The sequence below is a fragment of the Macaca thibetana genome, chromosome 13 (assembly GCF_024542745.1).
Source record: "Macaca thibetana thibetana isolate TM-01 chromosome 13, ASM2454274v1, whole genome shotgun sequence".
NCBI lineage: Eukaryota > Metazoa > Chordata > Mammalia > Primates > Cercopithecidae > Macaca > Macaca thibetana.
Window position 1 is genome coordinate 1,807,504 of NC_065590.1, and position 26,866 is coordinate 1,834,369.

General features: G+C 44.1%; 2 protein-coding genes across 2 annotated transcripts in view; one reads left to right on the forward strand and one right to left on the reverse strand.

Moving 5' to 3' along the window:
- ANKRD39 (ankyrin repeat domain 39) overlaps positions 1 to 26,866 on the reverse strand; it is a 745,852-nt gene that overhangs the window by 651,090 nt on the left and 67,896 nt on the right. The window lies entirely within an intron of this gene.
- The window catches only part of VWA3B (von Willebrand factor A domain containing 3B), a 250,393-nt gene continuing 245,873 nt past the window's right edge, over positions 22,347 to 26,866 (forward strand). The window contains 1 exon segment of the mRNA XM_050755024.1: positions 22,347 to 22,580. The gene's annotated coding sequence lies outside the window, so the exon portion shown is untranslated.

The window sequence follows — 26,866 nt, forward strand, 5'->3', positions numbered from 1 at the left end:
AAAACACTCTGTACAAGTAACCATAAGACAAAGCCATTTAACACATTTCTAAAAGTTACTTTCTCAGAACAGTACCCTGTTCCTCAGGGAAGGTTTATTTTAAAAGATCATGGTCACTAGACAATTGTGGTCTTGTTTATTATTATTCTAAATGAGGTAACAGAATCCTTGTAGCTTGTAGCTTGTTCGGTCTGTAAAAAAATCTTTCCCTGTCTCTGCGAGCCTCCACAGCAGGAACAAAGAAGGAGGCACCCAGGGCAAAGGAGGGCTGACAGAGCAGGTTTTTATGGGGGTCCTACTGTGACTCAGCCAAATGCTGCCACTCCAACTCAGAAAGACCGTCTGGAGATGATCATTATTGTGCTGACGAAGCCCCATGCCTGGCTGCGGAGATGCCATGAGTACCCACAACTCTGAGGGCCCAGTTGTTGTAATCACAGTATTAAGAACCATCACACACTTGGGTGCCTGATGCCCTTCTTCCCTTTAAGGGAAACTTGCATAGTCAGCCCCAATCTATGTTTAGATTTGTGCATGGGGAAGAATTCTTCTGCAAATCTTTGACTTTGAATGCATTTGCAAAGACAGAAGTAGAACCACCACAGGTTTTCTTCTTCACTGGAGACTAGACCTTTGACTACGAACCGCAGAAGAAAGCTCTTCTTCAGTTTGTCCTTTCCTGAAGATATAAAAAGCACTTCTACCTGTTAATTTTTTTTTTGATCGTCCTTTAAACACTGTTGGAGGAAGTTCCAATGCCCTGGAATGATACTTTTACTGCTAATTTAGCCCTTATTTGCTCCGTAATTCATCTGACCTCCTAACAGACCCAACAACCCAGAAAAATTACCAGACAATTCTATCTGTGTCAGTTACATATAATCAGCAAAAGTTTATAAAGTCAACTATATAAACTTTGAATCATATGCTATTGTTCTTTTAACTTTTATTTTTAAATAAGTGTAGACTCAATTATTTAAACTGTTGTAAAAGTGGTACTGAGTTCTTTATTCTCTTGCCCGAGTTCCAGGGGTAACACCTTACATAACTGCAGTACACCCCAAACCAGGAAAATGCCATCGATGTTGCTACTATACTTCTTGACATCTGACGGTAGAAAAACTGACAACTCAAAACTCCTAAAACCTAAGAAAAGCAATGAGTTTCATCTCCCGCTAAGATCTACTACTCTCAGGTTCAAGTTCTCTGCACTCCACACTGCTCAGGCAATTTTGGTTTTGTAATGCTCGTGCCTTCTTTGAGCAGAAAAACAGTCTCCTCTAAGATTTGTTAATCTTAGTCTCGAATACACAGAGCACCCTCCTTTGTTCCTTGTTCCCAGTCCCAGACAATTTTCCATTGTCCTATTGGAAAGGGAAGGTGGTAGTATGTCCGGAATTGGTGGGTTTTTGGTCTCACTGACTTCAAGAATAAAGCCACCGACCCTCACAGTGAGTGTTACAGTTCTTAAAGATGGTGTGTCTGGTGTTTGCTCCTTCAGATGTTCAGATGTGTCTGGAGCTTCTTCCTTCTGGTGGGTTTGTGGTCTTGCTGTCAGGAGTGAAGCTGCAGACCTTCCTGGTGAGCGTTACAGCTCTTAAAGGCAGCGCATCTGGAGTTGTTTGTTCTTCCCGGTGGGTTCGCAGCCTCGCTGGCTTCAGGAGTGAAGCTTCAGACTTTCTCGCTGAGTGTTATAGCTCATAAGGCAGCGTGGACCCAAAGAGTGAGCAACAGCAAGATTTACAGCAAAGAGTTAAAGAATAAAACTTCCACAGTGTACAAACGGATGTGAGCAGGCTGCCACCACTACCTCAGGCAGCCTGCGTTTATTCCTTTATCTGGCCCCACCCACATCCTACTGATTGGTCCATTTTACAGAGAGTTGATTGGTCCACTTTACAGAAAGCTGATTGGTCCGTTTTGACAGAGTGCTGATTGGTGCACTTACAATCCTTGAGCTAGACAGAGAGTCAGGGGGTGCTAGTTAGCTAGATACAGAGTACCAATTGGTGTATTTACAAACCTTGAGCTAGACACAGAGTACTGATTGGTGTATTTACAAACCCTGAGCTAGACACAGAGTGCTGATTGGTGCACATATGATCCTGGGGCTAGATATAAAAGTTCTCCAAGGCCCCATCCAGTTCAGGAGCCCAGCTGGCTTCACCCAGTGGATCCTGCAGCAGGGCTGCAGGCGGAGCTACCCGCCAGTCACTAGTGGCGCCTGCACTCCTCAGCCCTTGGGCTGTCCATGGGACCCAGCGCCACGGAGCAGGGGGCAGCGCCCGTAGGGGAGGCTCAGGTCGCGAGGGAGTCCACCACAGGGGACGAGCTCAGATACGGAGGGCTGCAGGTCCCGAGCCCTGCCCCGCTGGGAGGCAGCTAGGGCCCTGCGAGAATTTGAGTGCAGTGCCAGCCGGCCGGCACTGCTGGGGGACCCGGGGCAACCTCCACAGCTGCTGGCCCGGATGCTAAGCTCCTCACTGCCCTGGGCTGGTGGTACCCACTGGCTGCTCCATGTGCAGGGCCTGTGGAGCCCGTGCCCGTGCCTGCTGGAACTCACACTGGCCCATGAGCCTGGCGTGCAGCCCCGGTTCCTGCCGGCGCCTCTCCCTCCACACCTCCCGGCAAGCAGAGGGAGGAGGCTCCTGCCTCAGCCAGCCCAGAGAGGGGCTCCCACGGTGCTGTGGTGGCCTGAAGGGCTCCTCAAGTACCGCCAGAGTGGACACCGAGGCCCGAGGCTGAGGAGGCGCTGAGAGTGAGGGCTGCTAGCACATTGTCACCTCTCAGTAGTTTGGGGAGTCTCTACTAGTGCTGTACTTTAATGTACTTTTTAAGAACTTTTTATTTTGAAATAATTATAGATTCATAGGAAATTGCACAAATATTACACGGAAGTTCTAGGTATGCTTCACTTCGTTTCTCCGAATAGTTACATCTTTAATGCTCATTTTTCCAGGTTACTACACCTGGAAAAGATAATCGATTCCTGGGTTGTGTCCTTTTGTTTTGAACTAGAAAACAACAAACCTTTTCTTTTTTTTTTTTTTTTTTTTTTTTTTTTTTTTTTTTTTTTTGAGACGGAGTCTCGCTCTGTCGCCCAGGCTGGAGTGCAGTGGCCGGATCTCAGCTCACTGCAAGCTCCGCCTCCCGGGTTTGCGCCATTCTCCTGCCTCAGCCTCCCGAGTAGCTGGGACTACAGGCGCCCGCCACCTCGCCCAGCTAGTTTTTTGTATTTTTTTTAGTAGAGACGGGGTTTCACCGCATTAGCCAGGATGGTCTCGATCTCCTGACCTTGTGATCCGCCCGTCTCGGCCTCCCAAAGTGCTGGGATTACAGGCTTGAGCCACCGCGCCCGGCCAACAACAAACCTTTTCATTAACCATTCCTTTTGGCCAGTGAAAGAAGGTGTCTTACAACTGAGAATCTCTAATTCAAAGGATTGGGGCAATTGTTAACCAGTTAATTGGAAAATATAGAAACCATTAAAAACGATACATAGAACTTATGTACTTCCTCTAACTTGCCTCATATAAATGTGTTCATTCTCCAGTCTTCTGACTTGGGTTGTAGAAAACAGTGTTGTACTTCAATGGGAAACTTTGCATCCTCTGTAGCACAGCCTACTGCTTATCAGGCTGATTCTATGGGAGCTCTTGTAGAAATCTCTACATTGTAGGCAACTGATAGACACACAATTTATGTTTTGTCTGCTGGAGATTGGTCTCCCACTCTCATGTGGGAAAGCCCGCCTGTGTCCATTTGCACATTTAATTCAACATTACTGCTTATAAATGTGTTTCTTTTTTGACCTTTCCTTTGAAGGTTAGAACAGTTACCTGGTTCCTTCATTTAATAAGTTTAATAAAATCTTTAATATGCATTCTTTTTTATATTTGAATAAGAGTCATGATTTTACCTTTTCTTGAAAATTATCTAATAGGGTCAAGGTAATTTCTTTGAATATTTGTCTACTGGTTAGAGTTTCTTCTTTCTTTAGAATATTATACTGGTAACAGATCACAGCAAAGATTTCCAGTTTTACTCTTATAAAGTGGAGGTAGAACTTAAAGATAGGTGCCAGACAATGAGAGCTGAGTACTTCTAAATTTGTCTGACTTCTTGTCCCCTACCCCTGGTCCTTTACTGGGGTCTCACCCACTCCTAACTCAGTAGCAGTATTATTTAATGAGCCACCTCCATCTAGTATCCCCAAAGCATTCATTCATCTTTCAGTTTCACAGACATAATAACTTTTCCTCTTTTAATACTTATATTTCACTAATTTATAACATCTAATTAAACTACATATCAGTGTAGCCAGCATAAAAAGATCTAAGAACAAACATACCTGACAAGATAAACATGCAGCCTAACTGGCTGAAGCAGTACCTACACCTGGCTGACTTGCTTGCTATTCATGGGAGCTGATAGTGCTGTGGTCAAGTCTGTGTGCTCCCTGTTGGTTAATTGGTTAATTGTGTAAGGGCGCTGCAGGCAGTCCAGTGAAGAGGGTGTGTGGCAGAGGCTAGCTGCCTGTTTGCACATTTCTGTCTCTTCCAGGACACACAGCTGGGCCTCATATCCCAGTCTCATTTGCAGTTAGTGTCGCCATGAGACTGAAGTCCGGTTAATGGAATTTAAGTGAGAGTAACAATTCTTCTAGGTCTGCCACTGCTACTCTCCAGTTTTCTTTCCCCTTCATCTGGCTTGATGGAGACATTCACCTTAAAGTCAGTGATAAAGATGGCGCAGCCAGAAGACATAAGGAGCCTGGGTCTCTAAATCACTGCTTGCAGGGCCTGCTGACAAGGAATATCCAACTTTTGGAGATATTGGAGAGACTATCCTTTCTCCACTGTGTCCTTTTGATACCTTTGTCAAAAATTAGTTGATTATGTATATTTTGACTTATTTCTGGGCTCTCTATTCTGTTCCATTAGTCTACATGTCTGTTTTTATACCAGTCCCATACTGTTTTGATTACTGTAGCTTTGGAATATAATTTAAAATCAGGAAGTGTGATGCCCACAGCTTTGTTCTTTTTGCTCAAGATTCTTGTGGCCATTTGTGGTCTTTTACATTTCCATACAAATTTTAGGATTTGCTTTTTCTATTTCTGTGAAGAATTCCATTGGGATTTTGATAGGGATTGTGCGGAATCTGCATATTGCTTTGGGAAGTATGGATATTTTAACAGTATTAATTCTTCAGATTCATGAGCACAGGAAGCTTTCCACTTATTTGTGTCCTCTTCAATTTATTTTCTCAGGTTGGCATTTGTGAATAAAAATGCTACCGATTACTGTATATTGATATTGCATCCTGCAACATTATTGAATTTATTTATTAGTTCTAATAGTGTTTTGTGGAATCTTTGGGTTTTTTACATATGGGATCATGTCATCTTCAAATAGAGATAATTTTACTTCTTTCTTTCCTATTTGGATGCCTATCCCTTTATTCATAAGTCAATGAATAATGAATAAATGAATAACGAACAAAGAACAATTTGTCCTGCCTTAGTCAGTTTGAGCTGATAGAACAAAGTACCATAGATCTGGTGGCTTACAAACAACAGAAATCTACTTCTCACAGTTCTGGAGGTTGCAAGTCCAAGGTCAGGGTGCCAGTATGGTCAGGTTCAGGTAAGGTCCCAATTTGAAATTGCAGACTGCCACCTTCTCATCGTGTTCCCAGGTGGCAGAAGGAGAAAGGGAGATCACTCTGGCCTCTCCTTGTAAGGGCACTAATCCTATCATGAGGGCTCTACACTCATGACCTAACTACTTGCCAAAGGCCCCACCTTCAAATACCATAATATTGGGGATTATATTTCAACATATGAATTTTGGGGGACACAAACATTCAATTCATAACATGTCTGATATACCAGGCACTTAATTTTATACAGTCAATTAATTGATTCATTTCAGTAAATGGGGACAGTTACTGTGTTAGGCCTTTCTCACATTGCAGTAAAGAAATACCCGAGACTGAGTAATTTATAAAGAAAAAAGGTTAAATAACTCAGGTTCTACAGGGTGTACAGGAAGCATGGCAAACAAAGCATGAAACAAAGCTGGCATATGCTTGGCTTCTAGAGAGGCTTCATGAAACTTCCAATCATGGCAGAAAATGAAGGGGGAGCAGGTGTCTCATATGGCAGAGCAAGAGCAAGAGAGAGAGAATAGGAGGGAGGTACTAAACACTTTTAAATGAACAGATCTCATGATAACTCACTCACTATCGTGAACACAGCACCAAGCCATGAGGAATCTGCCCCCATGATACAAACACCTCCCGCCAGGCCCTGTCTCCATCATTGGGAATTACAATTCAAACATGAGATTTGGGTGGGGACAAACATCCAAGTTATATTATTCTGCCCCTGGCCCCTCTCAAATCTTATGTTCTTTTCACATGGCAAAATACAATCATGCCTTCCCAATAGTTCCCCAACGTCTTAACTCTTTCCAGCATTAACTCAAAAGTTCAGTCTCATCTGAGACAAGGCAAGTCTCTTTCATCTATGAGCCTGTAAAATCAAAAACAAGTTATTTACTTCCAAGATACTATGGAGGTAAACACTACCATTCCAAAAAAGAGAAGTTGGTCAAAAAAGGGGACTAGAAGCACCATATGAGTCTGAAACCCAGCAGGGCATTCATTACATTTTAAAGCTCCAAAATAATCTCCTGTCATTCCATGTCCCACATCCAGGTCACACTGGTGCAAGGGGTGGGCTCCCAAGACCTTGGGCAGCTCCGCCCCTGTGGTTTTGCAGGGTGCAAACCCCAAGGCTACTCTCACTGGCTTGAATTGAGTGCCTATGGCTTTTCCAGGTGCAGGGCTCAAGCTGCTGGTGGACCTACCATCTACCACTGTCCTCAGGTCTTGAGGACAGTGGCCCTCTTCCCACAACTCCACTAGGCAGTTTACCTGTGGGGACTCTGTGTGGGGCCTCCAACCCCACATTCTTCCTCCCCATTGCCCTAGTAGAGGTTCTCTGTGAGGGCTCCGCCCCTGCAGCAGGCTTCAGCCTGGACACCCAGGCTTTTCCATATATCCTCTGAAATCTAGGAGGAAGCTACCAAGAATCCACCACTCTTGCACTCTGTGCACTTGGAGGGTTACTATCACATGGAAATTGCCAAGGCTCATGACTTGCATTCCCCAAAGTGGCACCTTGAGCTGTATCTGTGCCCCTTTGAGCCATAGCTGGAGCTGGAGTGTCTGGGATGCCAGGAACAGTGTCCCAAGGCTGCACAGGGCAGTGGAGCCCTGTTTCTGGTCCACGAAACGATTCTTCCCTCCTCAGCCTCTGGGCCTGTGATGGGAGGGGCTACTGGAAAGACCTCCGAAATGCATTTGACGTCTTTTCTGCACCATCTTGGATATTAGCATTTGACCCCCATTTAATTATGCAACTATCTCTAGCAAGTGGTCTTCACAGTCTGCTTGAATTCTGCTTCACAGTCTGCTTGAATTCGTCTCCTGAAAAAGCTTTTTCTTTTTTGCTATATGGCTGGGGCTAGAAATATTCCAAACCTTTATGCTCTGCTTTCCTGTTAAAAACATAATTCCAACTTTAAGTCATTCTTTTGCTCCCTCATATAAGCATAGGTTGTTAGAAGCATTCAGGCCACATCTTGGACACTTTGTTGCTTATAAATTTCTTCTGTCAGATATCCTAAATCATCACTCTTTAGCTCAAACTTCCATAGATCCCTAGGGCATGAACAGAATGCATGAAACAAACTCTTTGCTAAGGCATAACACAAGTGACCTCTGCTCCAGTTCCCAATCAGTTCTTCTTTTCTATCTGAGACTTCAGCATCCTGGACTTCACTGTCCATATCACTATCAACATTTTGATCACAACCATTAAATCAGTCTTTAAGAAGTTCCAAACTTTCCCTCCTCTTCCTATCTTCTGAGTCCTCCAAACTCTTCCAACCTCTGCCTGTTATCCAGTTCCAAAGCTACTTCCACATTTTCAGGTATCTTTATAGAAATGCCCCACTCCTCAATACTGATTTTCTCTGCTAGGCAATTCTTGCATTGCTATAAAGAAATACTTGAGACTGGGTAATTTATAAAGAGAAGAGGTTTAATTGGCTCACGGTTCTTCAGACTGCAGAAAACATGGCACTGACATCTGCTTGTCTTGTGGGGAGACCTCATGAAGCTTCCATTCATGGTGGAAGGTGAAGGAAGAGCAGACATCTCACATGGCAGAGCAGGAGCAACAGAGAGAGAGAGAAAGAGAGACAGTGTGTGTTTGTGTGTGTTGATGGGGCAGGGTGGGTACCACACACTTTTAAATGACCAGATCTCATGAGAAGTCACTCATTTTTGCAAAGACAGCACCAAACCATGAGGGATTTGTTCCCATGATCCAAACACCTCCCACCAGGCCCCACCTCCAGCCTTGGGAATTATAATTCAACATGAGATTTGAGTGGGGGAAAGTATCCAAACTATATCATTGCTTTTTGCTGGTCTTATTTAAGTAAATTTATTCTTTCACAGCATGGCTCTGTGGAATTTCTTTTTCACGTTATTAGGAATTTACTCCTTGCCCTGTTCTTTCAGGAAATGCAGTTGGGATCCTAAAGGCTGGGGGCTGTAGCCTTGCCAGGGATTAGAGTTGAGTATTCATCGGGAAGTTGGAAAAGCCCTCCACAGAGGGAAGAAGTCTGCCACTTCTGTAACCTTTTAGAACCAGCCTTTCAGTTAAGGAGGACCCAAAAAGACAAACAATGACATTTGGATAATGACTTTTTGGGAATTTTGTTTAAACCTTTGCTGCAATTAAAAATCAATAATTTCTCTTTCTGTGATTGCTTAATGATTTAAGAATCTGGCTCATTCATCAACTGGGAACAAGGACAAGTATAAAGCTGAGTGAAATGACTAGGCTCTGGGGCTTGGAGGTTGGAGGCAAATTCTTGCCAGCTTGAGTGAGGAGGTGAGATCACGGGCTCCCTCCTCTGAAGAGCTCTCCATGAGTGAGACCTAAGGGGGCTCAGTTTGCCCCAAAGAGATCTTGGACACTATGAAACTCTTCAATAACCTCAAGGAGTCATAAGAGGAGGACAAAATCTTTTCTCCCCCAAACAATTGAGATTTGAAACACGTATGACCATTGTCCCATTCCTGGGGGTGGAACGGCTGCTGTGTACCCCATTATCATGCCGTTCTTGCTCAGCCCCTCTCACTAACAGTCTAGGCTTTGGAGGACACTGTGCAAAGATACCTCTGCTTTGCCGTTTGAGATTTTATTTATGGCTATCTTAGTCCATTTTGTGTTGCTGTAACAGAATATCTGAGATTGGGTAATTTAAAAAGAAAAGGAGTTTATTTAGCTCACAATGCTGGTGGCTGGGAAGTTCAAGAGCATGGCCCTAGCATCTGGTCAGCTTCTGATGAGGCCTATGTGCTGTGTCAAGACATGGCGGAGAAGTGGTAAAGCAAGCATTTGTGAAAAGGCACTAAACAGGAGGAACCTCACTTTATAACAACCCATTCACACAGGAACTAATCCCTTCCCTCCAGAGTGAGCACTCACTCACTCCCTTGAGATGGTCTTATTCTATTCATAAGGGATCCACTCTGATGTTCCGAACACCTCCCATTAGGCCCCACCTCCCAACAGTGCTGCAGTGGCAATTAGCTTTAATGTGAGTTTTGGGGGACCAACCACATCCAAACCATAGCAATGCCCGAATCACACTGTGAAAGGCACTGGGTTAAAGTTAAAGGCCCATTCTATATGAATCTACCAAAGCCATTAAGATCAGACTAGATTAAGACCTAGTGAATGTTAGTAGATCTAATACTAGTTGAGAGCTGAAAGAGGGGAGGGAGGCTAATTATATCAGAAAGCTACTCTAGGTAAGTGTATTAGTCCATTTTCACACAGTTCCACATGCCTGGGGAGGCCTCAGAATCATGGCAAGTGGCCAAAGGCATTTCTTACATGGCAGTCGCAAGAGAAAAATGAGAGAAGATACAAAAGCGGGAACCCCTGATAAAACCATCAGATCTCGTGAGACTTATTCACTACCAGGAGAATAGTATGGGGGATCCACCCCCGTGATTCAAATTGCCTCCCACCGGGCCCCTCCCACAATATGTGGGAATTATGGGAGTACAATTCAAGATGAGATTTGGGTGGGGACACAGAGCAAAACCATATCAGTGAGCTTCAAGCATAGTTGTGAGCCCCTTGGCTGTCATGACAAGAAGAGACATTCTATTCGTAACTTAGTTTTAATTGTCTTTAAAAAAAAAAAAAAAAAAGGAAGCTACCAACCCATCAAAAGGTGCACAGTTCCATAGACCTAAACTCCAAAAAGTTTGTAGGGAATTTGAATCAGGACTTATGACAACATAATAGTGTCTTGAATAGATGCTTTTAGAACACAGGGAGATAATCTTTAGATGATCATTATTACATTCATATTTTACAAAACCCTTTGGCATAAAATATTGTAAACCTCTTCTGTTACATCATTTCTATTTGAGTAAGAAAATCTTAGCATATAACTTTTTTACTTTATTTTATTTTTTGAGACAGAGTCTCACTCTGTGGCCCAGGCTGGAGTGCAGTGGCACAATCTCGGCTCACTGCAGTTTCTGCCTCCCAGGTTCAAGTGATTTTCCTGCCTCAGCCTCCCTAGTAGTTGGGACACTGGTGCCCGCCACCACGCCTGGATGATTTTTGTATTTATAGTAGAGACGGAGTTTCACCATGTTGGCCAGGGTGGTCTGTAACTCCTGACCTTAGGTGATCCATGTGCCTCGGCCTCCCATAGTGCTGGGATTACAGGCGTGAGCCAGTACACCCGGCCTTCGTATATAACTTTAGATGCAGCTGGACCGTGTGCGTGTGCGTTTCCCACTCTATGCCTCCTGCATGCCCTTGAAGCAGAGGGCTCCTTCACTTCATTTCCTCTACTTCACCACATTGAAGCAGAGGCCCCTCTCTACTTCACTTCCTCAGGGGTTGTGTGCAGCACAATGGAAAGCAGCGTGAATCTGCAACTCCTTCTGGCTGTTATCCTCCGAGAACCTAAGCCTTGGATTAATACAGCAGAGACAAATGCCCATTGCTCAGGGACTATCCCATGTTCTCCAAACTTCCCCATTTCCTGGTCATTAGGTGGGGGGGGGTCATGTGACTTGTTTTGGCTAATGAGCTGTGAGTAGAAGTAAACATATGAATACATCAATATAATTGCATGTATGTGTTGATGTAGAATGCAATGTCCTGCACATACGCTCTGCAACTTTATTTTAGGAAATACTTAATCTTGGAGGCATTTCTATATTAGTATACATAAGTTTATCTTTTTATTTTAAACTGTTACCATATCACAATAAGAATATAGCATAATTTCAACTACTCCCTTCTTTTGTTGGACATTTAGATGCTTTCCACTATTTTACAATGATAAAAACACTTCTGTCGGGGGGGGGGGGCAGAGCAAGATGGCCGAATAGGAACAGCTCCAGTCTCCAGCTCCCAGCGCGAGCGACACAGAAGACAGGTGATTTCTGCATTATCAACTGAGGTACTGGGTTCATCTCACTGGGGAGTGCCGGACAATTGGTGCTGGTCAGCTGTTGCAGCCTGACCAGCGAGAGCTGAAGCAGGGCGAGGCATCGCCTCACCTGGGAAGCGCAAGGGGGAAGGGAATCCCTTTTCCTAGCCAGGGGAACTGAGACACACAACACCTGGAAAATCGGGTAACTCCCACCCCAATACTACGCTTTAAGCAAACGGGCACACCAGGAGATTATATCCCACACCTGGCCGGGAGGGTCCCATGCCCATGGAGCCTTCCTCATTGCTAGCACAGCAGTCTGCGATCTAACCGCAAGGCAGCAGCGAGGCTGGGGGAGGGGTGCCCGCCATTGCTGAGGCTTAAGTAGGTAAACAAAGCCCTGGGAAAATCGAACTGGGTGGAGCTCACAGCAGTTCAAGGAGGCCTGCCAGTCTCTGTAGACTCCACCTCTGGGGACAGGGCACAGCTGAACAACAACAACAACAAAAAAGCAGCAGAAACCTCTGCAGACGTAAGCGACTCTGTCTGACAGCTTTGAAGAGAGCGGTGGATCTCCCAACACGGAGGTTGAGATCTGAGAACGGACAGACTGCCTGCTCGAGTGGGTCCCTGATCTCTGAGTAGCCTAACTGGGAGACATCCTCCACTAGGGGCAGACCGACACCCCACACCTCACACGGTGGAGTACACCCCTGAGAGGAAGCTTCCAAAAAAAGAATCAGACAGGTACACTCGCTGTTCAGCAGTATTCTATCTTCTGTAGCCTTTGCTGCTGATACCCAGGCAAACAGGGTCTGGAGTGGACCTCAAGCAATCTTCAATGGACCTACAGCTGAGGGTCCTGACTGTTAGAAGGAAAACTAACAAATAGGAAGGCCACCCACACCAAAACCCCATCAGTACATCACCATCATCAAAGACCAGAGGCAGATAAAACCACAAAGATGGGGAAAAAGCAGGGCAGAAAAGCTGGAAATTCAAAAAATCAGAGCGCATCTCCCCCTGCAAAGGAACGCAGCTCATCGCCAGCAACGGATCAAAGATGGACGGAGAATGACTTTGACGAGATGAGAGAAGAAGGCTTCAGTCCATCAAACTTCTCAGAGCTAAAGGAGGAATTACGTACCCAGCGCAAAGAAACTAAAAATCTTGAAAAAAGAGTGGAAGAATTGATAACTAGAATAATTAATACAGAGAAGGCCATAAATGAACGGACAGAGATGAAAACCATGACACGAGAAATATGTGACAAATGCACAAGCTTCAGTAACCGACTTGATCAACTGGAAGAAAGAGTATCAGCGATTGAGGATCAAATGAATGAAATGAAGCGAGAAGAGAAATCTAAAGAAAAAAGAAGAAAAAGAAATGAACAAAGCCTGCAAGAAGTATGGGATTATGTAAAAAGACCAAATCTACGTCTGATTGGGGTGCCTGAAAGTGAGGGGGAAAATGGAACCAAGTTGGAAAACACTCTTCAGGATATCATCCAGGAGAACTTCCCCAACCTAGTAGGGCAGGCCAACATTCAAATTCAGGAAATACAGAGAACGCCACAAAGATACTCCTCGAGAAGAGCAACTCCAAGACACATAATTGCCAGATTCACCAAAGTTGAAATGAAGGAAAAAATCTTAAGGGCAGCCAGAGAGAAAGGTTGGGTTACCCACAAAGGGAAGCCCATCAGACTAACAGCAGATCTCTCGGCAGAAACTCTACAAGCCAGAAGAAAGTGGGGGCCAATATTCAACATTCTTAAAGAAAAGAATTTTCAACCCAGAATTTCATATCCAGCCAAACTAAGTTTCATAAGTGAAGGAGAAATAAAATCCTTTACAGATAAGCAAATGCTTAGGGATTTTGTCACCACCAGGCCTGCCTTACAAGAGCTCCTGAAGGAAGCACTAAACATGGAAAGGAACAACCGGTACCAGCCATTGCAAAAACATGCCAAAATGTAAAGACCATTGAGGCTAGGAAGAAACTGCATCAACTAACGAGCAAAATAACCAGTTAATATCATAATGGCAGGATGAAGTTCACACATAACAATATCAACCTTAAATGTAAATGGACTAAATGCTCCAATTAAAAGACACAGACTGGCAAACTGGATAGAGTGAAGACCCATCAGTCTGCTGTATTCAGGAGATCCATCTCACATGCAGAGACATACATAGGCTCAAAATAAAGAGATGGAGGAAGATCTACCAAGCAAATGGAGAACAAAAAAAAGCAGGGGTTGCAATACTAGTCTCTGATAAAACAGACTTTAAACCATCAAAGATCAAAAGAGACAAAGAAGGCCATTACATAATGGTAAAGGGATCAATTCAAAAGGAAGAGCTAACTATCCTAAATATATATGCACCCAATACAGGAGCACCCAGATTCATAAAGCAAGTCCTTAGAGACTTACAAAGAGACTTAGACTCCCATACAATAATAATGGGAGACTTCAACACCCCACTGTCAACATTAGACAGATCAATGAGACAGAAAGTTAACAAGGATATCCAGGAATTGAACTCATCTCTGCAGCAAGCAGACCTAATACACATCTACAGAACTCTCCACCCCAAATCAACAGAATATACATTCTTCTCAGCACCACATCACACTTATTCCAAAATTGACCACATAATTGGAAGTAAAGCACTCCTCAGCAAATGTACAAGAACAGAAATTATAACAAACTGTCTCTCAGACCACACTGCAATCAAACTAGAACTCAGGACTAAGAAACTCAATCAAAACCGCTCAACTACATGGAAACTGAATAACCTGCTCCTGAATGACTACTGGGTACACAACGAAATGAAGGCATAAATAAAGATGTTCTTTGAAACCAGTGAGAACAAAGATACAACATACCAGGATCTCTGGGACACATTTAAAGCAGTGTGTAGAGGGAAATTTATAGCACTCAATGCCCACAAGAGAAAGCTGGAAAGATCTAAAATTGATGCTCTAACATCACAATTAAAAGAACTAGAGAAGCAAGAGCAAACACATTCAAAAGCTAGCAGAAGGCAAGAAATAACTAAGATCAGAGCAGAACTGAAGGAGATAGAGACACAAAAAACCCTCCAAAAAATCAATGAATCCAGGAGTTGGTTTTTTTTAAAAGATCACCAAAATTGATAGACCACTAGCAAGACTAATAAAGAAGAAAAGAGAGAAGAATCAAATAGATGCAATAAAAAATGGTAAAGGGGATATCACCACTGACCCCACAGAAATACAAACTACCATCAGAGAATACTATAAACACCTCTATGCAAATAAACTAGAAAACCTAGAAGAAATGGATAATTTCCTGGACACTTACACTCTCCCAAGACTAAACCAGGAAGAAGCTGAATTCCTGAATAGACCAATAGCAGGCTCTGAAATTGAGGCAGTAATTAATAGCCTACCAACCAAAAAAAGTCCAGGACCAGATGGATTCACAGCTGAATTCTACCAGAGGTACAAGGAGGAGCTGGTACCATTCCTTCTGAAACTATTCCAATCAATAGAAAAAGAGGGAATCCTCCCTAACTCATTTTATGAGGCCAACATCATCCTGATACCAAAGCCTGGCAGAGACACAACAAAAAAAGAGAATTTTAGACCAATATCCTTGATGAACATCGATGCAATAATCCTCAATAAAATACTGGCAAACCGGATCCAGCAGCACATCAAAAAGCTTATCCACCATGATCAAGTGGGCTTCATCCCTGGGATGCAAGGCTGGTTCAACATACGCAAATCAGTAACCGTAATCCAGCATATAAACAGAACCAAAGACAAGAACCACATGATTATCTCAATAGATGCAGAAAAGGCCTTTGACAAAATTCAACAGCCCTTCATGCTAAAAACTCTCAATAAATTCCGTATTGATGGAACGTATCTCAAAATAATAAGAGCTATTTATGACAAACCCACAGCCAATATCATACTGAATGGGCAAAAACTGGAAAAATTCCCTTTGAGAACTGGCACAAGACAGGGATGCCCTCTCTCACCACTCCTATTCAACATAGTGTTGGAAGTTCTGGCTAGGGCAATCAGGCAAGAGAAAGAAGTAAAGGGTATTCAGTTAGGAAAAGAAGAAGTCAAATTGTCCCTGTTTGCAGATGACATGATTGTATATTTAGAAAACCCCATTGTCTCAGCCCAAAATCTCCTCAAGCTGATAAGAAACTTCAGCAAAGTCTCAGGATACAAAATTAATGTGCAAAAATCACAAGCATTCTTATACACCAGTAACAGACAAACAGAGAGCCAAATCATGAATGAACTTCAATTCACAATTGCTTCAAAGAGAATAAAATACCTAGGAATCCAACTTACAAGGGATGTAAAGGACCTCTTCAAGGAGAACTACAAACCACTGCTCAGTGAAATAAAAGAGGACATAAACAAATGAAGAACATTTCATGCTCATGGATAGGAAGAATCAATACCGTGAAAATGGCCATACTGCCCAAGGTAATTTATAGATTCAATGCCATCCCCATCAAGCTACCAATGAGTTTCTTCACAGAATTGGAAAAAACTGCTTTAAAGTTCATATGGAACCAAAAAAGAGCCCGCATCTCCAAGACAATCCTAAGTCAAAAGAACAAAGCTGGAGGCATCACGCTACCTGACTTCAAACTATAGTACAAGGCTACAGTAACCAAAACAGCATGGTACTGGTACCAAAACAGAGATATAGACCAATGGAACAGAACAGAGTCCTCAGAAATAATACCACACATCTACAGCCATCTGATCTTTGATAAACCTGAGAAAAAACAAGAAATGTGGAAAGGATTCCCTATTTAATAAATGGTGCTGGGAAAATTGGCTAGCCATAAGTAGAAAGCTGAAACTGGATCCTTTCCTTACTCCTTATACGAAAATTAATTCAAGATGGATTAGAGACTTAAATGTTAGACCGGGGGGGGGGGGGGGGGGGGGGGGGGGGGGGGGGGGGGGGGGGGGGGGGGGTGTTAGACCTAATACCATAAAAACTCTAGAAGAAAACCTAAGTAATACCATTCAGGACATAGGCATGGGCTAGGACTTCATGTCTAAAACACCAAAAGCAATGGCAACAAAAGCCAAAATTGACAAATGGGATCTAATTAAACTAAAGAGCTTCTGCACAGCAAAAGAATCTACCATCAGAGTGAACAGGCAACCTACAGAATGGGAGAAAATTTTTGCAATCTACTCATCAGACAAAGGGCTAATATCCAGAACCTACAAAGAACTCAAACAAATTTACAAGAAAAAAACAACCCCATCAAAAAGTGGGCAAAGGACATGAACAGACATTTCTCAAAAGAGGACATTCATACAGCCAACAGACATATGAAAAAATGCTCATCATCACTGGCCATCAGAGAAATGCAAATCAAAACCACAATGAGATACCATCTCACACCAGTTAGAATGGCAATCATTAAAAAGTCAGGAAACAACAGGTGCTGGAGAGGATGTGGAGAAATAGGAACACTTTTACACTGTTAGTGGGATTGTAAGCTAGTTCAACCATTATGGAAAACAGTATGGCGATTCCTCAAGGATCTAGAACTAGAAGTACCATATGACCCAGCCATCCCATTACTGGGTATATACCCAAAGGATTATAAATCATGCTGCTATAAAGACACATGCACATGTATGTTTATTGCGGCCCTATTCACAATAGCAAAGACTTGGAATCAACCCAAATGTCCATCAGTGACAGACTGGATTAAGAAAATGTGGCACATATACACCATGGAATACTATGCAGCCATAAAAAAGGATGAGTTTGTGTCCTTTGTAGGGACATGGATGCAGCTGGAAACCATCATTCTCAGCAAACTATCGCAAGAACAGAAAACCAAACACTGCATATTCTCACTCATAGGTGGGAACTGAACAATGAGATCCCTTGGATTCGGGAAGGGGAACATCATACACCGGGGCCTATCATGGGGAGGGGGGAGGGGGGTGGGATTGCACTGGGAGTTATACCTGATGTAAATGACGAGTTGATGGGTGCTGACGAGTTGATGGGTGCAGCACACCAACATGGCACAAGTATACATATGTAACAAACCTGCACGTTATGCACATGTACCCTAGAACTTAAATTAAAAAACAAAAACACTTCTGTGTGTTTTCTGGGAAACCTAGAAATGAAATTGGTAAAAAGGCATCTATTTTTACAAATAAAAAAATCATTTTAAACATATTTCATTGAATTCAATTTGTTGGAATTTTTACCTAGGATTTTTATAATTATATTAATCAGTGAGAATGTTCTAATTATTTTATTTTATTTAATTAATTTATTTTTTTTTTTTGAGGCCACTCTGTCACCCAGGCTGCAGTGCAGTGGGGTGATCTTGGCTCACTTTAACCTCCGTCTCCCAGGTTCAAGCAATTCTCCTGCCTCAGCCTCCCAAGTAGCTGGGATTACAGGTGCCTGCACAAAGCCCCGCTACTTTTTTTTTTGTATTTTTAGTAGAAATGGTGTTTCACCATGTTGGTCAGGCTGGTCTTGGACTCCTGACCTCATGATCCGCCTACCTCGGCCTCCCAAAGTGCTGGGATTACAGACGTGAGCCACCGTGCCTGGCCCTAATGCTTTTAATGTTAAACTCTTTCTCACTTTCCTCTCTCTTCTTCACTCATCAAGAAGGGGGAACACTGATATAATTGGATGAGATTCCAGGATGTTGATGGTGCCAAGTTTATGAGCTTTAAACCCTTGTGTGACTCTCCCTTTGGTACTTTGCTCTTTCTCCACAGAGAAAGGAGGCCAGACAAACGAGCTGATCTCTTATTGTGGACAGAACCTCTCATCTGTCCTCCTCCCTCATAAGCAGTGTTGCTCATTCACCCTCCCAGTCTTGGCAAGGAGCTGGTGGAAAGATCTGAGTTTAGAAGAGAGAAAGGCTCCAGCCTAGTGCCCAAGTCCTGGTCCCACATAGCCAGGTCACCCTATACTAGAGTTAGAGGAACTTAAAGTAAGGAAATTCCTTATCGCCTTCTGTCATTGTCTATGGTGCTGCTCATCTTCAGGAACTGCTCATCTATGACCACACCAAGGCAAGACAGTCCATTCTTGAATATCATTCCTATAAGATCAAAATCTCATTCTAAGAGTATTGTCTTTGCTAGGTTTTAGTATCAGTATCTGTTTTGAAGAGTGATTTGAAATTTCCAAATATTTGAGAGTTTTTGTTTATATAAAATATTGTTGTTCAGTTCTTCTTAATTTGCTGTTGGGATATGTTAGTACCCTACAAGGCATCCAGCTCATTTTAAAATAATGCCACATTACAAAGGAATTTGTTAACAAGAAGTGTGCGGGGGAAGGGTAATTTTTTTTTTTTTTTTTTTTGAGGTAGAGCGTCACTCACTCTGTCGCCCAGGCTGGAGTGCAATGGCACAATCTCGGCTCACTGCAACTTCTGCCTCCCGGGTTCAAGGGATTCTCCTGCCTCAGCCTTCTGAGTGGCCGGGATTATAGGCACCCGCCATCATGCCCAGCCAATTTTTGTATTTTTGTAGAGACAGGATTTCACCATGTTGGCCAGGCTGTTCTTGAACTCCTGACCTCAGGCGATCTGCTCACCTTGGCCTCCAAAAGTGCTGGGATTACAGGTGTGAGCCACTGCGCCCGGCTGGAGAGGGTAATTTAAAAACAGACCTGCTTTATGCCATTTAAAATGGAAACATGTCCTGTTAAAAATCCGTTTAAATCCAGTGAGGTTTTCACTGTGCCATTAGTATCCAGCACTAAATAAACACTGTACGACTGAGATGACAGAAATTTCCTTTTGGAGAAAATTGAAGCCAACAGTTGATGAACACAGCATATAATTAACAGGGCAGGGTGCGGACTCAGGCTGCCTGGGTTCAAATTCTGGAACCACCAGCTGAGTGGCCTTGGAGAAAAAGCTTAATATTCTGCCTCAGTTTACTTATCTAGAAAATGGAGATAATAATGTCTCCCTCAAGGAGCTTTCTAAGTATTAAATGATGTAATATATTTAAAGTGGTTAGAATATGATCTGACATTCTATGCATTCTAGCTATGATTAAGTGTTAATTCAGTCTGGTAAAAGTGAACATAATCTTTGCCAAGGGTAAAAAAAAAGCTCTGATCCTCATCAAAGATGTTAGATTGAGAGCCACGAGCCTGCATTCACTCTCCCAAATAATGAATGCTGAACTCAGGAACATCACAGCATAGAGAAACCTCTGTTTGATCTCTAAATCCCCCCGTCCCCACCCACCTCTCCCAAGGCTGCCCCTGATGGTCAACACTCCCTTCACCACAAGAACCAACAAAGGTTCAGCAGGAACTGCTTCCTGATTTAGCTGCCTCACTCTCAATTCCTCCTTCCTCTTCAGAGGGAGTGCCTCTGTTTGAATTCCAGCTCAGGTTCTTTCTCACACATATATACAAGGAGTTAACATTCTCCGTTTCCTCTGGTTCCAGTTTTTGCAGTGGGCTTAGGAAAACTGCTTTTCCTCCCTTCATTTTCTTTATCACCCTCCCTCCCCCACCAAACATTCTGATCATGGCCATAAGCTCAAGCAGTGGCAGTGACAGACTTGTATAAAGAAAAGGAAAACCCATTTAACCTGAAAAGTAAACAGCACAAAGGTCAAATACTAACGAAAGGCTTGTCAAAGGCTAGTACATGGTTGCCAAAAGTGTGGTACTGGCAAGCGATGCTTTGAGACTGTACAGGTAGAGAGAAGTCATTAGGGCTGCAGCATCCATGGGAAAGCTTTGGGGAGAGAGAGAAGAGCTAGAGCTGACCCTGAAGGGACGGTGGTTCCCAGACTGTGGCAATCTGGGTGGCCTGAGTAAAGGCATCTATGCTCAGAGGCAGGGACCAGGCGGTTCTCTCTGGGACGGGGGTTTGTGTTGGAGACAGTGAGCAAAAAGTCTAAAAGTACATCTGAGCCCTGAATGGTAAAGTTCAGAGGTTTGAAAACAAGGATGGCAGTGATTTGATCAATGTCAATTACTGAGGTTTAAGGAAAGATACAAATTATCTGTAAAAATGTAAATTCAAAACAAATTTGTCAAAAGTTCAGTATAACAGTGTATCACCACTGTGCTAAAGGTTTTCTTATTTCAAATAACTCAACAAACAAAAATGAGGCAAACCATTCTGTAACTAGCTAAACTGAAGTCCGTATCAACTATGTAATGCTTCAAAAGGACCTTAAACTTCTACTCACTTATCATTCTACAATTCAAGTAAGTAATGTTTCACATTTTCATCAGAATGTATGCTTATAGGCACATAAACATGAAAGACAGGGACAGATCATCTTGATGACTTGCATGTATGTGGCAAGTGTCCTAGGGAAAGGAGCAGGCATGGGGTGAAGGTGGAACAGGAGTGCCTGGCATGACCATGTGAGGCAGGGCATTTGGCTGTGTGTTGCTGTGTGCTCTGTCTCACCCCCGTGATCCAAGAATATTAGTGTGGCAGGGTGTGGACAGCAAGGATTAATGGGTCATTGGCAAACGTGGGCGAGGCTGGGGTTCCACTCCCTTCTGAACAGTCTTTAGTACTATCAACTTTTGCTTGTTTTTTGGTGATGTGGATGGCAGGTTTCATTTGCAGGGCCAAACATATATAATCTAATAACTGTCAGGAATGATTCGTGATATGGAATCAAATCTTTCAGTATTTTGTAAATGATAGAGGCATTAAAAGAATGCAGGAGAAATAAATCCCTGTGGATGAAGCAGACTTTTCTCTTGGGGACGGAATTACTCAGTTCTAACATTAACTATGTTTTACTAGATCTTTGACTGAAAAACCTGCAAATGATCTGGCCAGTTCTTCAATTTTAAAATCCAAAATCGTTTACTATCCCAATAACCTAAAAACAATACTTACTGTGGGGTCTTTTATTACGATTTTAAAGATACTTTTCATAAGCACAATTTTATTTCCTAGTGACTGGAAAAATAGGAATATATTTAGAGCCTTTTGCTTAGTTGATAAGGTAACACCGAAACAAAGGTTAAAAACAAAGCTGAATGGAGAAAATAATGCCTCTAGGAATATTCATGTCAAACAGGTAAGAATGTTCTGGGCAACCGAGCCCCTGCCTCCACAATCTCAAAATCGCAGCTCCCTGTCCCTCCTGTCTGTCTACAAGGAACTGCCCCACCTCTTTTAAAGCTTCTTTCTCTGAACTGTGCAAGGAAGAGAGCATCGCCTCACAGTGCTGAGGTGAAAATTAAAACTACGCAGGGGTCAGTTCTCTGCACACTGAAAAGTATGAACAGAAGTTCGTCTGTAGCGTTTCCCGCAGTCTTCTCGCCTCTCCTTGGCGTCTGGCGCCTTCCTCCCCCATCTGCTCGCACCCTAGCTTTCCACCCCAGCTCATCAGTGTATTTGTTTGTTCATTCATTCATTCATATTCTCCGCTGTTGTTAATTTTCCCACTGACAGTAGGCGCAGGGGGCAACGCCATCCGCCCTGTCCCTCTAGCGTGGCCTCTGCCTGGGAGTCTGGGGTGGAGGTCGTCCCGGCCCGGCCCGGGTGGTTCCGCACCCCCGGCTTTCCGCACCTGGATCGCGGACGGCCTGGGCGCCCCGCCCCCTTGGCCCCACGCCCCAGCCCTCGCCCCGCCCCCTTGGCCCCACGCCCCAGCCCGCGCCCCGCCCCCTTGACCCCACGTGCCCAGCCCACGCCCCAGTGAGGGCGCGCTCTGTGGGCGGGGCCGGCTCAGGGAGCCGCGCTGTGATTGGCCGTGTCCAGGAGACGCCGTCGTCAACAGACCGCGCTCGGAAGCCGAGGCGCAGGTCACAGAGACCTAGAACAGCCGGAGTCCTTCGCGCCGGCGCGCAGCCGTAGCTCGCAGGAATCGCTGCCTCAGCAACGGGATGCTTACCTCGTCCGCCCGCTCGGGTCAGGCGGGCCCGGGAGGATGGGAGGGTGACTGCTGAGCGGGAGCCGCCTCGTCTTCCCCCCGACGTGTTGCCTAGTAAGTGTGGGAGCGATCCCTGCCGCGCCAGGGCCGCCCAGGTGCCGAGCCTTCCCACGAGCCGCCTGGGGAGGTCTTGGAAAAATGCCGTTTCCGAGCTGGACCACACGCCCACTTTACAGATGCGGAAACGGTACCAGGAAAGCTCGGTGACTTGGCCTGGCCCACTTAATCGTCCGCTATCCGGGGCAAGCCGAGGGTCAAGGTACCGGCCCCTCCTACTCTCACCCGAGCCCACGCCCAGCCGCTCTGCGGGGGAAGCGGCTTTCCTAGTTTCTGTCTCTGCCCTAGGCCAGCAATGCAAGGGGATGAAATCCACCTGGGCTTTGAAGCGAACACAGGAACCAGAAGAAACACATTTGCTGTACATGATGATAAATATGTATAGTCTAAAAGCCAAAGCAATCTGCTTGCAATAAAGCTCCCCACACCTTTCTGTCCTGGAAAGGCCTCTGGCTCCCGCCCATTCCACACTTACACGGTTTCACAATCATATCACTTTCTTTCACCCTCCTTACAAGGGATAAGACTTAAGAAGTAGATTGAGTTTCCATTTGGTAGAGCTTTTCCTTTCGTTTTCTTGGAAACTCTCTGTTTCTTCTCAGCAATGACCTTCCCCCTAAAGCACTCCAATTATTCTCAGATTTTGTCTTGACTGTTTTCTCAACCGTGGTGGGACAGTCCGTTTCAATATCCTTGTCTCTGTCCACATTATTTGAACCAATGATCACGGCCAAGCCTTGTCCCTTAAGGGCAGAAAAAATGGGGGGAGGTTTCAGGGTTTCTGGGGAACAGTTGCATCAGGATCCATCATGAGGCTTCGTCCCAGTTTCCTTTCTTCCTGGAACACTCATCGTTCACAAATTCACCTAAATCACAAGATACATGTCCACCTAGCCCAGACTTCTTTTTCAGAAACTAACAGGCGTATAGGAAATTTGGGGTGTTGATAATAAAGTAGCTAGAAGCTTACTGAATGTCTCAACTGGATGAATGGACTCTAAACCCTGCACCGTCCCTGAACCTCTGAGCACGTAGGACCTTTTCTCTGAGGGCATGCCGACTTCACAAGACTGTCGCCCAGGGCAGCCCAAGAGCATCCGCTTCCGGGAGCTGGGGCCCTTGGACTGCTGCCAGCTTAACCTTTCTATTTTCCCCAAAGCTTTGCCTGCCCACACCTTCAGCTCAGACTTTCACTTCCTTGTTTTTCCTTTTACACTTCCTCCTTCTTCTAAGGAAATACTTTCCTATCCAAACTCTATGTATGGTTCTTGGGATGGCCTCTAAAACTTAGGGCAATGCTTAAGTCCGGTATGTTGTTTCCGACTTCTGGGTGGTTCCTCGGTTCCCCAATTTATAATAACCTTAGCTGAGGAAACTCTGAATAATAGTAAATAAATAAATACCAGAGTTTTATCCAGAAAATAATATAAAGGGGATCCCTTTATATTTTTTTGAGACGGGGTCTCATTCTGTCGCCCAGACTGGAGCGCAATCTCGGCTCACTGAAACCTCTGCCCCCTGGGTTCAAGCAATTCTCCTGCCTCAGCCTCCCTAGTAGCTGGGATTAGACATGTGTTACCACGCCCGGCTAATTTTTGTGTTTTTAGTAGAGACAGGGTTTCACCATGGTGGCCAGGCTGGTCTCAAACTCCTGACCTCAGGTGATCCGCCCGCCTCAGCCTCCCAAAGTGCCAAGGGGGCACTTTGGCACTTTAAGGGGGGATTACAGGCGTGAGCTACCGTGCCCGGCCAATATATCCCTTTTTTAAAAGAGCTGTTTCCTGATATTAGCCTTGTTAACACTGTGGATATTTGCCTTCTTTGAACAAAATCAGGATTCTCTCAGTAGCTCTGAGTTAATCAGTTTTATTTATTTCTGAGTGATCACTTTTATTCATCTCAACTCTCACACAAAGTGCCTGCTGCGTATGAGGCCCTGTGCTGAGAATCTTCCTGTAGTTTGTCTCCGTAGTCACTGAACTGTCTTTAAGTCTAGTGAGGACAAGCCTGAAGTGCCCGAGACCTGAGTGATGAAGTACCATAGCAAAAGTTAGGGTTTTCCCAGGGAGGGGCTGCGGAAGGTTGCGAAGGGGTTCCGGCGAGGCTCAATGGCAGAGGCAGCATTTGAAATGAGCCTTGCAGCCTAAGATTCCGCATAGGAGAACCGTCTGAGACCAGCTTGGAGGTGGGAAAGCAGGCGGGCTAGCGGGGGTGGGGTGGGGAGAAGGGACTACTTTGTTAGGTCCCGGCTCCCGGCAGGCTTCCTTGCTCTGACAGAACAGTTCCTATCCCACTTGAGTGGAGCGATTCCTTCTGTTGGGAGATGCCTTTTCTCCCTTTCCCCCTTTCCTTCCTTGTTTCCCCGCCCCCCCCCCCCCCCCGACAATACAAATATTCCATTTGTATTTCAGATAATACAAATATTCTCAGGCTACAAAACCCTGGAGGTAAGATCTGAATCAGACTGAACCGTACTGGTTCTCAGATCCAGTAGGGCCAATTACACTTTTTTAAAAAATTAATTTTTTAAAAAGTCGTATGAGTGCGAAAGGGACTGGGGCGTGCACCTTAGCTATGCTGGAGAATTTTTGATTGCCCTTTTTTTGGGATCAAAAACATGTCCCTTTAGCTTAAAAACACAGCTGTGACTATTCTGAACTCCTCTTTAAGGTTCCAAAATCCCCCTTACAAAATCTTATTAGGGCAGTTTATGTAAACGTGCTCCCTTTTAAGCTTAGTACTCCCTTCAGCAAGAATTTTGTAGGAGATGGGTGTGTTTCAGGGAAGAGAAAAATTAACTGGAAATGACGAAATAGTTAAAAAAAAAAAATTCTTCTGAGCTTCCCTTTCTTGTTTCTTGGAACAACTGACCAAATGTAAAAGATTTTCAGCTCCAGTCTTTGTGGACAGATCCTGAAAAGAAAGTTGAAGCATATTAGTCTGCCCTTGTTTTCATGTTCTATGAGTCTAAACTTTCTAGCTCAACAGGATTGGAGACGTGGAGATAAAAAGTGCTTGGGATGAAAGTGGTTCTCATGAAACAAAATACAATAACTAAACAACCATGACTTGTATTTGCACATAGCTGTTTCAAATATATAAAGTGCTTATCCACCCATAACTTATACATCAGCACAGTTGTTCCTTGAGTAGCCCTGGGAGTTAGAGTGAGCAGGTGGTATTACTATCCTAGAGACGTGGAATCACCTTAAAGTGGCAGAATGGGCTTATACTGAGTTTTGATTCTAAACTTTTCCACTCCTACGTGATACTCTCCAAGTAATATTGTAACATTCTCATCAAATCGAGCCTTTGTAGAAAGAAGGCTAGATCTTCACTAATAATAATAATTTGTATACTTTTGCAACTCAGCTTATGTGAACAATACAAATTCACATAAACCTTGAAATGGAAATTATTATCTTTATTTTTTTAAGACAAGTTCTTGCTCTGTTATCCAGGCTGGAGTGCAGTGGTGCAATTAGAGCTCACTGCAACCTCGAACTCCTGGGCTCAAGCAATCCTCTTGCTTCAGCGTCTCAAGTAGCTGGGACTACAGGCATGCACCACCGTGCCTGACTAATTAAAGAAAACATTAATAGAGATGAGTTCTCCACTATGTTAATCAGGGTAGTCTCCAACTCCTGAGCTCAAGTGATCTTCTCAACGTGCTGGGATTACCAGTATGAGCCACTGCACCCAGCCTCATTACCTTTAAAAGCTTGAGAGTGATAAGCCAAGAAGCTTATAGAGTCTGAGCTCTGAGAACAAGGATTCGCATTCCGACAAGGACCTGGGGCCCTAGTAGAATACAGTCCTACTGGAATGCAGATTGCCTTGTCCCATAGAACCTGGCTGGAGGAGGTTAATTGTAAAGAGAGCAGAGTGGTTAAGAAATGGCTTTGACTCCTGCTTTTCTCATTTACTGGCTGTGGCAGAACCTGTGAGCAAGTTCTTTAAATTCTTGAAGCTTCCCATTCCTCAAATATAAGTGGCGTGGTAATAATGAGTAACTGATACGGTGATGAAGAAGCTGTGAGCTAGCGCATATAAAAGGACCAACAAATGGAAGTTGTTGCCTTGCTTCTATTACACTAAAGATCACAGCACACAGATCCTGGAGCTGAATGGCCTGGTTTAGAATCTTAACTCCACCCCTTACCAGTTGTAAGATTGTGGACAAGTTAATTAACTCCTCTCTGTCTTGGTTTCCTCAACTGTAAAATGAAAATAAGAATAGTACCTACCTCATAAGGTTATTATAAGGATTAAATGTAAATTAC